The sequence below is a fragment of the Schistocerca piceifrons genome, chromosome 3, assembly GCF_021461385.2.
Source record: "Schistocerca piceifrons isolate TAMUIC-IGC-003096 chromosome 3, iqSchPice1.1, whole genome shotgun sequence".
Taxonomy (NCBI): domain Eukaryota; kingdom Metazoa; phylum Arthropoda; class Insecta; order Orthoptera; family Acrididae; genus Schistocerca; species Schistocerca piceifrons.
In genome coordinates this window covers 422,105,953-422,121,482 of record NC_060140.1, presented here as the reverse complement: position 1 = coordinate 422,121,482, position 15,530 = coordinate 422,105,953, and the positions used below count along the sequence as shown (strand labels likewise).

Below are 15,530 nucleotides of genomic sequence, written 5' to 3'. Positions count from 1 at the left end.
ATTTTTTCCATGTAGAAAGGGCTCTTTCTTACAGTCACACAGCATGTGGATGCCACCACCCAGTATCTCCCTGGCCTTGAAGAGCTCAACTACATCCTCCACCAGTGCTTCAACTACCTGTCATCATGTCCTGAGATGAAGGATAACCCATCCGTGTCACCCAAAGTAGTATCCTGCCACTCATCCAACCAACAGAATATCCTTGTCCATCCCCATTCCAATCCTGCACCACATAGGTAATTCCCCTATGGTCAGCCCAGGTGCAAGACATGTTGCACACCCACTCACTACTTCCTATCCCAGTCCAATCACAGGCAGTTCGTACCCAATAAAAAGTAGGGGAATATATGACAGTAGCCATTTTATGTATCAGCTATGCTGCAATTACTGTACGGTATTCTATATGAGTATGAAAAGTAACCAACTTTCTACATACGTGAATGACCACTGCCAAACTGTGGAAGACTGCAAACTTGACCATCCAGTTGCTGAACATGCTGCACACCACAACACAAATAACTTCAACAGTTACTTCACTATGTGAGCCATTTGGATACTCCCTTTCAGCACAAGTTTTTCTGAACTATGCACACACGAACTGTCTCTCCAGCATATTCTGCATTCTCACAATCCCTATGACCTAAACCTCTGCTGACTTGTTCCCACTGCCTCGACTTCCCTTTCCCCTTCTCTCTTCTGCCAAAAACCACTTCTTACCCATCCAGAACATGCACTGGCTTCACTCTCTCTCTCTCTCCCCAGCCCATTTTCAACCCCTCTCCCCTCCCTTTCCTTTTTCTCTCTTCGTCCCCGACTTCCTCTCATTTTTCTTTTTGCACCTTCCCTTACCTCTTTCCCTCTTCCTATCTCTCTTTCTGGTCTACCCTATGAACTCATTTCATCTTGTTGTGCAGTTGTGGAGTCATCTATCTGAAGACCTGCTTCTTTCCTACTACCTCCTCTATGCATCCTTTCCTACATCTTCCCCACCATCAGCTGCTCAGGCAACTCCTTTCAGTAACTGAGTATCAATAATCAGTTTCACCTACGTCACCGGAGAATGTTTGCATGTTTTATGTTGTTGTGTTTGTGACTGTGTGTACTTTTGCTAGGAAAAGAGCAAGAGCTCAAAAGTTAGTGTGAATGCTGTTTCCTGTTACATATCTATGCTTCATTCATCTGTCAGCTTCAGGTGAGTGATTAGCTTTCCCTTATTCTATGTACCGTTCCATCCAGGAATTAACATTTATAATGTCTTTTACTGGCAGGTGGAAATTCATAATAAGATGGGCCCCGTTTGTAGAATTGTGATATAATCAAACACTATATATTTATTTTTGACTAAACAAGTACTGTATAATTGTTTGCTGACACAAGTAATTTGAACTTCAGGATTCTGTTTTGTTAACCTTCACTACAAGTATATAAACAAATAAAGATCTGCAATAAATATCCGATCAGAAAATAACTGTTTTATTTAACCCTTAACTACTATGGTCATTCACAGGAACACAATTACTATGGAGGGGTCTCACAGACAGCATTTTTATATTTTATATATCAAACCAGAGGTTTGCCGAATATATATAGTTGCTTGACTTCCTGTTACACATATTAGAGGGGGTCTTCGTGGAAATTTGATTTTCTTTTTAACAATGCAGTATTTTAAACACTTCTGACAGTTAAAAAAAAGCGATATTTGGAGTATATTTTTATTTTGTGAGTTACTAAAATAACAGCAAATAGTTAGCTCTCTACTCACACACAGATTTTCATCAGAGGGATTATATAACAAATTAGCAATATAACTAGGTGGAAAAATCCAACTTGACTTATGATAAATTGTGTGCGAAGTCAACTTTCAGTTTACAGCTCATCTTTGCAATGTAGAGCAAATATTTAGTCGATAAGTCTATGAATGAAGAAACTTCGCCACATTTTACTTCTAAAATTACAAGTAAAAACAAAATACGTGTCCTAATGTGCCACTGAATCATACTTTAGTCAATTTCCACCTGCAAACATTTCACGCAGACCTTCCTGGAACACTCCAAACAAATCAGAACACCATACTGTTGACATGGGTATCTTGTTTTCCTCTTCAGACGAGGAGGGCAAAAGGCAAACGTTTTTCAATTTTTGAATTCTTCTTTCGGTGTCTGAGGCTCATCTTGTAAGTAAAGTATTCTTCTGATGGTGTCACTCAACTCTCGTGCCAAGTGCTCAATAGAAATTCTACGCTTCATAAGAGGTTTAAGTAGGTCTCTTGCTAGAGTCTTCATGAAGCTCAATCTTGTCATTACCTCTGCCTTTGGATAAGCTTGATGTACCGCATAACCATTTACACTGCAAGCAACATCCACTAATGTCAAGAAAATGGCCAGAGGCCATCTTGTTCGGTGACTTGACGAATAAGCAGCACACCTTTGGTCGAGACAGTCAACACTACCCTTTGTTGTGTTATAAGACAGGATGATCTCAGGTTTTCCTGATTCAGGATCATTGTATACTGAATGGTGCATAGAAGAGATCAGTATTGCAGCTTTGGTCTTCTTGGGCACGAAGGAAATCAGAGTCATGTCTTCTGTAAAACTGTAAACAGATGTCTTCACACACTGTTTCTTATTAGGTAAGAAGTTCTGTGGGATCTCCTTTTTGTTCTTTTTCAGCATCCCAACGTGAGATCTTTTTTTTTTGAAAGTTCTACTGATGAGTACCAGTTGTCATCTGTAATATTTCTCCTTGTGTTTTCAATGGGTTTCACCAATCAAAAAACAGACTGTGTGGGAACACTGTGACCTTTCTCATGGCTGTCAAGGGTGTGACTATCGTTGCCTTTTCCAGAATAAATGTATGCATTGTACAAGTAATTTGTACGGTTTGTACGGGCGTCATCAAACACTGAACTTTCAGGCCATACTTTGCTGGTTTGTTTGGCATGTACATTCTAAACCCACACCTTCCACGAAAAGGAACAAACATTTCACTGACACACACTGTTGCACCTACAAAGTAGCAAAGCTGACTGTTTTCGATGAAACGCAAAAAGATTTGTGAAATTGCTGCTGATTTGTCTATTTTCTTTCTTTCCACCCAATCATCTGGATTGTTAAATTGTAATGCGGACAATAAAAACAGAAATCTTTCTTTGCTAACAGTGCATCTGAAAACATCTGTTCCATCGGTTGCAAACAAGCTGTAAAAAGACTTGTTCCCCAACTTCAAAATGGCTGAAAACACTAATACACCAATTACAGCCTTCAATTCAATGACATCAACATCTTGTAGATAGGATAAGCGATCGTTTGCGTACTGTGCTCTAAGCTTAGATGTTTTCAGATTTGTCCCTCGAATGATTTCGTCTAGAATGCTTGGTGTAAAGAACAATTTCAATACCTCCAAAACAGCACAGTTTTCTCCACGACTCTTCACCCTCTGTCGCAGTCCAGGAAGTTGCAAGATGATGATGATGTGTTGCCTTGTTCTTACATTAGCTGGTGGCTGCTTTTTTCTCCATCGAAAACATCTATTCTTACTGAAGAAGTAAGCTCCATCATTACCAGCTGCCCATCTTCTTCACTTTCAGTTTCCTGCTCTGAATTAGTGTCGTGATCACTAAATATCTCAAAATCAGGGTCATCATCGCTGTCATCAAAGTCTTCATCCGCAGATTCAACGGGGCGATCTTGAACATCCACATATGCCTCACATAACACACGTTGCACAGAAGGCCCAGCTTTCCCTGCCATGGAGAAACAGTAGTATGCAACAAAAACGAGGCACACAAACACTATGGTACATCTGTGAGACCTCTCAAGACTAATAATTACGAAACAAAGAGCAGCAAGAATGCCGGCACGTGTAACTTGACAGCCAATAGGAAGGTACACGGAAGAGTCCTTTTGGCTTTGCAGGGGCTTGAGGAATATCTCGACACAAAAATTAGTAGCAGTCTGAGAGATGGTCGATAGTAGTTAAGGGTTAAGTAGTTGAACATTTTTTAAACACATTCTAACATGAAGCATACATTATCCCCATATAAAAGACACAAATATGTATCACTGATGAGAGTTCAGAGCCCATAGCAGTACACTGGCACTTAAGCAGCTGCATTATTTAGCTCATATCCGAGCATTTGGTTCAATCATTTTATGACATATTAGCTTAGTGTCCTCTGCTTCATTTGGTAGACTGTATGATCTGAACATCTTTTTTCTTTAATTGAATTTTTATGTTATTTGCAAATTTCAGCATCTTCTAAACTTTTTACACCAACAAAGGTCATAGAAGCGTATTCTTTTCCGAATGTACTTCTGACCAAAAAGCGATTCTGGTAGCTGGAGTCACAGGTCGTTATTAATTCTGCCTTTTGAGTTCTTGATGTTTCCTTAGAAACTTTCATCTCATAAGACAGTTTTCCTTAGAAATCAAATACCAATATTGAAATATTTAGCTTTAAATATGTTTTAACATAACAGACATTTTCATAGAGATTTTCATCCCTATTTCACCCCCTCAGGGGCTGAATTTCCAACAAAAAACACTGAAACACGTATTTTTTTAAATTTCTAACTGAGAAGCTCAATACAAGTTTTCAGAAATTTAGTTTCAAAAATACTTTCGTAATGAAATATTTCTATAAAAGCTTTCATCCTGTATTTTACCCCATTAAGAGCTGAATTTCCAAACACATTGAAGAACATACTTTTTTAAAAAATTGCTAAGTGAGAAGGCAAATACAAATTGTCTTAGATATAGCGCTGAAATGACTTCATAATGAAATATTTTCATAAAATTGTTCATTCCCTATTTCACCGCCTACAGGTTGAATTTCCAAAAATATTGAAACAGAAATTTTTTTAAACTGCTAACTGACAAGTCAAATACCAGTTTTCATAGGTGTGTGTTTAAAACTGCTTTATTAGTACTTTAATACTGATTTATTTGTAAAAAAAACTTTCACTATTTTATGCCCTGTATTGTATTGTATTGTATGGATCTGGGGACCTAGAAACAACAGAGGCTTAGTCCCTGCCATAGCCCACAATGGTACACAACCCCAGAACAGGCTACAGCAGTCGACTCACCCCAATGCCGCCCCACACCAAACCCAGGGTTACCGTGCGGTTCGGCCCCCAGTGGACACTCCCCAGGAAAGTCTCACACCAGACAAGTGTACCGTATTTACTCGAATCTAAGCCGCACCTGAAAAATGAGACTCGAAATCAAGGAAAAAATATTTTCCCGAATCTAAGCCGCACCTGAAATTTGAGACTCGAAATTCAAGGGGAGAAAAAAATTATAGGCCGCATCTCCAAATCGAAACAAAGTTGGTCCAGTGTAATATGAGAGACAATTTAGGTGGAATGAATGATGATACAGCCACAGTAGTTTGGTTCGAGTCGTAAGTTAGCCGTTAAGCTTTACCAGGTAGCCATTGCTATGTGTCAGGCGCTCCGTCCGTATTTATACGGGTACCCTTCCTTTTCCACGTGCTTCGTCTGGTTTGAATTGATAGCTTATTTTTCTTTGATCTGATAAGCGCAGTTTTCTTTGTTAAAGGTGTTTACGTCACTCTAAGCTGAAAATGCGTTACTGTACTGTGTCATGCATTGTTTGTCGCATTCTGATAGTGCGTGTTCACGGCCTGTCGCCGCTCGCGGCATGGCTTGCTTTTGTGCGCGCTACCGCCGCTTTTTTTATTTTTTTTTTTATTTTTATTTTTTTAAAAAAAGAGGAATCGTCTCATTAGCGAAACAATGGCAAGAAACTGCTATTTGTTGTTACTTACACTGCTGCTTTCTTTGATAATGATCAACAAGAACCAAATAATAGACTGCATATGATAGAAGATGTTCTGAACGAGAGTTTAGCGAAAATTTTTCTCCGTTTGAAAATCTTTGCAGGCGCCTCTTTAGTACATTACATTCTACACAGAAATTAGAGTCATCTTAGATTTAAAAATCAAGTCAATTGCCGTGCTTCATTTCTGACTGTATCACTATTAAGCATAAGAATATTACGAATATAAACATGACATGATATGTATATTCTTCCGCGTTTGCTGTTGCCTCACTCTAGTTTCGTAGTTTATTAGGCAGACCGGATTTAAATGAGATAGCAGCAAATGTGAAACAATACATAGCAAAATGTTTATTTGCGTATTATTCTTATGGTGACGAGAATACTGCATGTGATTCACAATTTATAAAAGTTCCTATTATAGCAACCATCTCTTCTCACAGATAGGAAAAAATTCACAACGAGTTGGCCATATTGACAAACATCCCAAACGGTCTTTCCAGTCGGATTTTCGTAGTACATTGAAATGCTGCTACCTTCGAAGATGAACCATGCGGAATTTGTATTTACTTCGTTGGATAATGTATGAAAATGCAGTGGTCGAAACTCGGGGCGGAGAAAATAGCTCGTCTTCCATCTTTTTTTTTTTTAAATTTATTTACTGACGCACAGGTTTTGGCGCCAGTATTTATCTTTGTGCGAACATAGCATGCCTGTGTAGCACTACATATATTCGACGACAGAAGTAAGTTGTGGCGGCACCCACCAATTTTTTTCCGAATTTTCGCTGGCTTTGTACTCGATTCTAAGCCGCAGGCGGTTTTTTGGATTACAAAAACCGGAAAAAAAGGGCGGCTTGGATTCGAGTAAATACGGTAACCACAATGTTTGCGTGGTAGAGTAATTATGGAGTATGCGTACATGGAGAAAGTGTTCGTGCAGCAACCGCCGACATAGTGTAACTGAGGCGAAATAAGAGGAACCAGCCCGCATTCACTGAGGCAGATGGAAAAGCACCTTAAAAACCATCCACAGACTAAGTGGCACACCGGACCTCGACACTAATCTGATGGACGGATTAGTTCCAGGGTTCGGCATGCGGCATGCCTTCCCGCCAGAAAGCAGTGCGTTAGACCGCATGGCTAATCAGATGGGCTTTTATCCTTTACTGGTTGAGTTACTAAAAATGTTGGAGCACAAAGCTTTTTTATTTATGACTGAGAAATCGGACAACAGTTTTCATAGTTTAAAATTGTCTGAATAGTGAATTAGTTTTAAAAAAGCTTCCATCCCCTGTTTCACTTCCTTAGGTGTGGAATTTCAAAAAATACCTTCTTAAACGGTGCCAACAGTAGAAGATCAACACTCTCTTCAAATTATACGTTTCTATCCAGCCTTGCCTCTCAATCCTTCTTAAATAACCTTACTTACTCCCAACATCACCACTGCTGAAGCCCAGGCTATCTGTGATCTGAAGGCTGACCGATCCATCGTCATTCTTCTAGCGGACAAGGGTTCCACGACCGTGGTACTTGATCGTCGGGAGTATGTGGCTGAGGGACTGCGTCAGCTTTCAGACAACACTACTTACAATGTTTGCCAAGATAATCCCATTCCTGATGTCCAGGCGGAGCTTCAAGGAATCTTCAGAACCTTAGGCCCCCTACAAAACCTTTCACCTGACTCCATCAACCTCCTGACCCCACCGACACCCCGCACCCCTACCTTCTACCTTCTTCCTAAAATTCACAAACCCAATCATCCTGGCCGCCCCATTGTAGCTGGTTACCAAGCCCCCACAGAACGTATCTCTGCCTACGTAGATCAACACCTTCAACCCATTACATGCACTCTCCCATCCTTCATCAAAGACACCAACCACTTTCTCAAACACCTGGAATCCTTACCCAATCTGTTACCCCCAGAAACCATCCTTGTAACCATTGATGCCACTTCCCTATACACAAATATTCCACACGTCCAGGGCCTCACTGCGCTGGAGCACTTCCTTTCACGCCTATCACCTGCCACCCTACCTAAAACCGCTTTCCTCATTACCTTAGCCAGCTTCATCCTGACCCACACCTTCTCCACTTTTGAAGGCCAGACATACCAACAACTAAAGAGAACAGCCATGGGTACCAGGATGGCCCCCTCGTACGCCAACCTATTTATGAGTCACTTTGAGGAAGCCTTCTTGGTTACCCAAGCCTGCCAACCCAAAGTTTGGTACAGATTTATTGATGACATCTTCATGATCTGGACCCACAGTGAAGAAGAACTCCAGAATTTCCTCTCCAACCTCAACTCCTTTGGTTCCATCAGATTCACCTGGTCCTACTCCAAATCCCATGCCACTTTCCTTGATGTTGACCTCCACCTGTCCAATGGCCAGCTTCACACGTCCCTCCACATCAAACCCACCAACAAGCAACAGTACCTCCATTATGACAGATGCCACCCATTCCACATCAAATGGTCCCTTCCCTACAGCCTAGGTCTTCATGGCAAATGAATCTGCTCCAGTCCGGAATCCCTGAACCATTACACCAACAACCTGAAAACAGCTTTCACATCCCGCAACTACACTCCCGACCTGGTACAGAAGCAAATAACCAGAGCCACTTCCTCAAACCCAGAACCTCCCACAGAAGAACCCCAAAAGTGCCCCACTTGTGACAGGATACTTTCCAGGACTGGATCAGACTCTGAATGTGGCTCTCCAGCAGGGATACGACTTCTTCAAATCCTACCCTGAAATGAGATCCATCCTTCATGAAATCCTCCCCACTCCACCAAGAGTGTCTTTCCGCCATCCACCTAACCTTTGTAACCTCTTAGTTCATCCCTATGAAATCCCCAAACCACCTTGACTACCCTCTGGCTCCTACCATTGTAACCGCCCCCGGTGTAAAACCTGACCCCTGCACCCTCCCACCACCACCTACTCCAGTCCTGTAACCCGGAAGGTGTACACGATCAAAGGCAGAGTCACGTGTGAAAGCACCCACGTGATTTACCAACTGACCTGCCTACACTGTGAAGCTTTCTATGTGGGAATGACCAGCAACATACTGTCCATTCGCATGAATGGACACAGGCAGACAGTGTTTGTTGGTAATGAGGATCACCCTGTGGCTAAACATGCCTTGGTGGACGGCCAGCACATCTTGGCACAGTGTTACACCGTCCGGGTTATCTGGATACTTCCCACTAACACCAACCTGTCAGAACTCCGGAGATGGGAACTTGCCCTTCAGTATATCCTCTCTTCTCGTTACCCGCCAGGCCTCAACCTCCGCTGATTTCAAGTTGCCGCCGCTCATACCTCACCTGTCATTCAACAACATCTTTGCCTCTGCACTTCTGCCTCGACTGACATCTCTGCCCAAACTCTTTGCCTTTACGAATGTCTGCTTGTGTCTGTGTATGTGCAGATGGATATGTGTGTGTATGCGAGTGTATACCTGTCCTTTTTTCCCCCTAAGGTAAGTCTTTCCACTCCCGGGATTGGAATGACTCCTTACCCTCTCCCTTAAAACCCACATCCTTTTGTCTTTCCCTCTCCTTCCCTCTTTCCTGATGAAGCAACCGTTGGTTGCGAAAGCTAGAATTTTGTGTGTATATTTGTGTTTGTTTGTGTGTCTATCAACCTGCCAGCGCATTTGTTTGGTAAGTCACATCTTCTTTGCTTTTAGATATATTTTTCCCACGTGGAATGTTTCCCTCTATTATATTTCTATCCACAGTAGTTTAGAGTGGGAGATGATGACCGAGTCAGTCAGGACATTTCCTTTCATACAATATATACAGAGATTTCTGTCTGAAGCATATGTTTTTGCATTCAGCAGCACATTTTAATTTCTTTACTTGTTTGCGTATTTTAAGGGGCTAAGGGGCTGTTAGCCGTGGCCACCAGGCTCCAAGCAGCAGCCGTGGGCTGTGGTGATGGTGGTGGTGGCGGCGGCGGCTCTAAGTAGACAATGGCTATGTCCTCTCTCGGCAAGGAGAGATCCTAACACTGCTGTGCCTTCCAATGTAATGATCATATATCACACTTCCACAGGCTGCACTGTAACTCAGGCATTTAATTGAGCAATTTTATCTCTGCCATGAAGTCTCATTTTCTGTTTTCTCCTGGTGGATGTTACACTGAGCGGACACAAAAGGAGGCATGCTCACATTGTTGTAACAGATTTTGCTGATTAAACAGTGAGAAAATATACACTGGCCTGGGTGACATTCATTATCAACATGATCAATAATTTTATATTTCTGTTAGTAGAAGCATACACCTGCTCTTTTTCAGAAAAAGAGCATATGTAACAACTATATTTTTCAATATTAATTCACATTTGCAAGCATGCATCTTGTTCCTTTTTCCAACATGTATGTGGCTTGATCAGTGTAGTATGTTGTCACAAGCGAATTTTGCAGACCAGTATTAAATTAAAAATATGTTAATTTAGGTTTTCAAGGTGTTATCACGTTGTTGTTGTTGTTGTTGTTGTTGTTGCTGCTGTTGTGGTCTTCAGTCCAAAGACTGGTTTGATGCAGCTCTCCATGCTACTCTATCCTGGGCAAGCCTCTTCATCTGCGAGTAAAACTGCAGCCTACATCCTTCTGAATCTGCTTACTCTATTCATCTCTTGGTCTCCCTCTACCATTTTAACCCTCCATGCTTCCCTCCAGTTCTGAACTGGTGATCCCTCGATGTTTCAGAATGTGTCCTACCAACCAAACCCTTCTTCTAGTCAAGTTGTGCCACTAATTCCTCTTCTCCCCAATTCTGTTCAGTACCTCCTCATTAGTTAGACAATCTACCCATCAAATCTTCAGCATTCTTCTGTAACATCGCGTTTCAGAAGCCCCTATTCTCTTCTTGTCCAGACTGTTTATTGTCCATGTTTCATATCCACACATGGCTACACTCCACACAAATACCTTCAGAAACGGCTTCCTGGCACTTAAATCTATACTCAATATTAACAAATTTTTCTTCTTCAGAAACACTATTCTTGGCTATGCCAGTTCACATTTTATACCCTCTCTACTTTGACCATCATAAGTTATTTGCTGCCCTATAGCACAACTCATCTACTACTTTCACTGTCTCATTTCCTAATCTAATTCTCTCAGCATTCCCTGATTTAATTTGACTACATTCCATTATTCTCATTTTGCTTCTTTTGCTCATCTTATATCCTCCTTTCAAGACACTGTCCATCTCATTCAACATTATCTTCCATGTCCTCTAGTTTTCTGACAGAATTACAATGTCAGCAAACCTCAAAGTTTTTATTTCTTATCCCAGAACTTTAATTCCTACTCCAAATTTTTCTTTTGTTTCCTTTACTGCTTGCGCAATATACAGGTTAAATAACATTGGGGATAGGCTACAACCGTGTCTTACTCCCTTCCCAACCATTGCTTCCCTTTCCTGCCCCTCAACCCTTGTAACTGCCATCTGGTTTCCATATAAATTGTAAATAGCCTTTTGCTCCCTTTATTTTACCCCTGCCACCTTTAAAATTTGGAAGACAGTATTCCAGTCAACATTGTCAAAAGCTTTCTCTAAGTCTACAAATGCTATAAACATTGGTTTGCCTTTCGTTAATTTATCTTCTTTGAGAAGTTGTAGAATTAGTATTGCCTCGCATGTTCCTACATTTCTCTGGGATCCAAACTGATCTTCCCTGAGGTCGGCTTATACCAGTTTTTCCATTCGTCTGTAAAGAATTCATGTAAGTCTTTTGAAGCCATGACTTATTAAACTGATAATTCAGTAATTTTCGCACCTGTCAGCACCTGCTTTCTTTGGAATTGGTATTATTATATCCTTCTTGAAGTCTGAGGGTATTTCACCTATCTCATACATCTTGCTCACCAGATGGACAAGTTTTGTTTTGGCTAGCTCCACTAAGGCCGTCAGTAGTTCTGACGGAATATTATCTATTCTCAGAGCCTTGTTTTGACTTAGGTATTTCAGTGTTCTGTAAAATTCTTCCATAATATTTCCCTCAAGAACATCTACCTCCATATACTCCTTCCACCTTTCTGTTTTCCTTTCTTGGCTTACGACTGGTTTTCCACCTGAGCTCTCGATATTTGTACAGGTGGTTCTCTTTTCTCCAAAAGTCTAATTTTCCTGTAGGTAGCATCTATCTTACCCCTACTATCGAATTCCAGTCACCACATGACTATTAAATTTTCATCTCCCTTAACTATCTGAATAATTTCTTTTATCTCATCAAACATTTCTTCAATCTCTTTGTCAGCTGCAGAGCTAGTTGGCATATAAGCTTGTACTCCTATGGTGGTGTGGGCTTCATCTGTATGTTGGCTACAATAATGCATTCACTATGTTTTTCATAGTAGCTTGTCTGCATTCCTATTTTTTTTATTCATTATTAAACCTACTCCTGCATTACGCCTACTTGATTTTGTATTTATAATCATGTATTCACCTGAGCAGGAGTTCTGTTCCTACTGCCACTGAACTTCACTAATTCCCACTACATCTAACTGTAACCTATCCATTTCCCTTTTCAAATTTTCTAGCTTGCCTGCCCTTATCATAGGAATATCTAATTTTGCTACTATTGATCTTCCACGCTTTCAGTACGTCAGTTGTGGTATAGGACGAAATTTTGACAATAAAATCGACAAAAAAATCCTAAGATTTAATGCAACCCATGAAACAATTACAAAGAAGTGACAAAAGAGATACAGATAAAGTTTTACAAACACATGGTGGTACCCACTATGCAGTATGGATCTGAAACCTGAGATTCCATGCAAAAGGATATGACCAGGACACAGAGATTTCTCTGCAGTGTTACAGATTGCAACAGGGAGGATTGCTTCAGAAAACACAGCATGAAGTAGGAATGAATTACAAGCTGATTCAATACACAAACAATCAATTGAAACAGATGGTAAGAACATGTTGAAAGAATACATGAAAACAGACTTTCAAAACAAATTTTTGATTACAAACCTAGAGGGACCAGACAGAGGGTAAGGCCACAGAAGAGATGGCTAGACCTTGTTGACTGGAACAGCTGAAATTGCCTAATCCCTGTGGGGGGTGGTGGTGGGGGGTAGAAGATTGATTTTGGCTGTCTCAGTTGAATTGTAATTTAATCAATATCTTAGCCTACAATCAAGGCATGATCAATAACTAAACATGCCTTTGAAAAGCGGTTTCTACCAAACAGACACATTAACTGACAAAGAAGACAATGCCATAAAGATGTGTGTAGTGCTTACTCTAAGTGTCAAGATGCAGTGAACAGTTGAGCAGCAATGACCATGAAATTTTGCTTAGACCTAACAAATCTGCTGTTGAGACTACTGATATGATCTGTGAATCTTATATGGAATCTGAAAGGACACTGAGGCAACTGATGTGGTTGATGATTTACAGATCAGATGATCGTATGATATCTGCAAGTAGTGCCGACTTCGGCATATTGATGCAAGAGGTCAATAATTTAAATAGTATTAACTCACTATTCATATATCTTCAGTAAAATCATATTATAGGACTAATACAAGATTTAGAGATCATGAATCTCATTATGGAAATTAAAGAGCATCCCTATTATTATGCCTCGAATGGTTACAATATAAACAGATAATTAAATTCTAGTCTTTTTCCTTCCAGTCGGACAAGAATTTGACCACCTCCTTTAAAATAAAATTAATGGGAAACATCCTGAGGAATATGATACCTGTGTACCCCAGTATGATATTCTGCCAACTGTCCCACTTACATAACATGCTAATCCAACTGTTCCCAAACTCTTGCCTACAACCAACAAAATTCCCTGATCTTGTTCAATAGCATATGCCCCCTCCCTTCTATTCCACTATTACCAAGGCCAATCTATATACTTTTAAAAGCAGAACTTCTGTGAAAGCAAGTACACCAAAAATCTGTGTTTTTTTTTTGCAGCCACTATGTGGCTTTCAGTATAGACGTAACTATCAGCCATTTATGTGCACAAATAAATTTTATGAAAAATATTTTGAAGATCTTCCAGTGATCAAACATGCTGCAAAATACAATGCTTTTAATTTCAGCAGCTCACTGACCAAGCATACCACTTGCATCGTTCCTCAAAGCATCTACACTTCTAAATTGAATATAATACAAGAGTAACACAGTACTCCTGTTATCAAGCCTAGACTACTCATAGGTCCTCTCGTATCTTACATTTTGCCACTCTCCTGTTTCTCCACACGGTAAGTTTTTATTTTGTTCCATTTACTTCAATGAACTTATTCATTATATCAGTTGTTCTTTCCATTTATTTGTATTCTTTTTTTTTCTTGTCTTATCCTATTCTGTTCTATTTATCTCCTTGTCTTTCCTTTGCATTTAGCTACTATCTGTTTAATTTAATGATTTTTTCTTACCTGATGCCATGATGAACACCATTCCTCCCTCTCCTCTTGTGCCTCCTCACAACAAACACTTCATATCTTACTACACTCTCTTCTAAACAAAACTCCTATGGCACAGTAGGTAGCAGGGCCTGCTGCCTACTATGGATAATGCTTGTTAGCAGTTCCAAGAAAAGATTTTGCTATGCTCACCAGGCAGTGATAAGGAGTTTGCTACTATTTTCACATCACCAAGGGCACTTTTTGAGCAAACTGCAGAAACCACCATAAACATCACTTGCGTGGGTAACATCTCTGGCAGTGGTTTGTGCGTGCTGGACCTCCTGTTATGGATTGGTTTAGTTTGGAATGTTCCTACGCCAGATTTCTCTTCAATCTCAGACTGTGCTGTCTTGTTATAGCTTTGTAATATTTATCTCTGTATCTTTTCCCCTGAAGCTTCTACAATTCAACTTAATAAATTTGTGTTGAACCTTTTACAATTAGTGTTAGCAAAAACATGAAAAATATCATCACGAAATTCATAACAGCCACTATATTGTTCATATCACCTTTCTTCAAAATGTATGCCAGCCACTAATAAAACAGCACTGACAGAGATGTTAAATGTCCAGTTTCATTTAGAATGGAATGCTGTACCTGTCTTGATTACATTACAAATTTCTCATATTCATGTTTTCACCGATGTTTTATCAACTGAGATTTGTTTCTCTGATCTCAACAAGTGACATGTTAAACAGACTGTTCTACAATTTTCCAGTTGTGACCAAGCTGACAGATTTAGAAGCTAATTTGTCTTAAGTTAAGTCCAGCATCAAGTTACAATTACTCATTAAAGTGTCTGATAAACAAACTAGTTACCTGACGTCATCTGTGTATTGTGTGTCAATAGTGTCAATATGCAGTGAGGAAATGTCAAATACTAAAGTAGTACAATTGCACACTTCCTTGGAAAATGGTGTAAACATGATTATTAGACACAGTTTCTCACACTCTGTAGCCCCTTTCATCCATAGCTCAAGAATAAGAATAACCATTACTGTCATCTATCAACATAAACACAATGAATAGATGTTAATGGTGGAAGCAAAATCAGTATCAATAATTCACAATAAGTAAGTATTCCCCTGAGACAGTTTATGACTGATAATGTTTTCATCTGCTTTTTATATACAAACTTGTTCCTCTTCCCTAAAGTTGCTTTGTTTACCAAAGAAGGCAGAGTGCTGCATAAATTATGGACATATGCAACTATGTTCATTGAGTTCAGCTACTACTAATACATATCCAAAAGGAAATGTACTTTCAGAAAATGT

General features: G+C 40.0%; 1 protein-coding gene across 2 annotated transcripts in view; it reads right to left on the bottom strand.

Moving 5' to 3' along the window:
• The window catches only part of LOC124789967 (PAN2-PAN3 deadenylation complex catalytic subunit PAN2), a 297,298-nt gene that overhangs the window by 27,569 nt on the left and 254,199 nt on the right, over window positions 1–15,530 (bottom strand). The window lies entirely within an intron of this gene.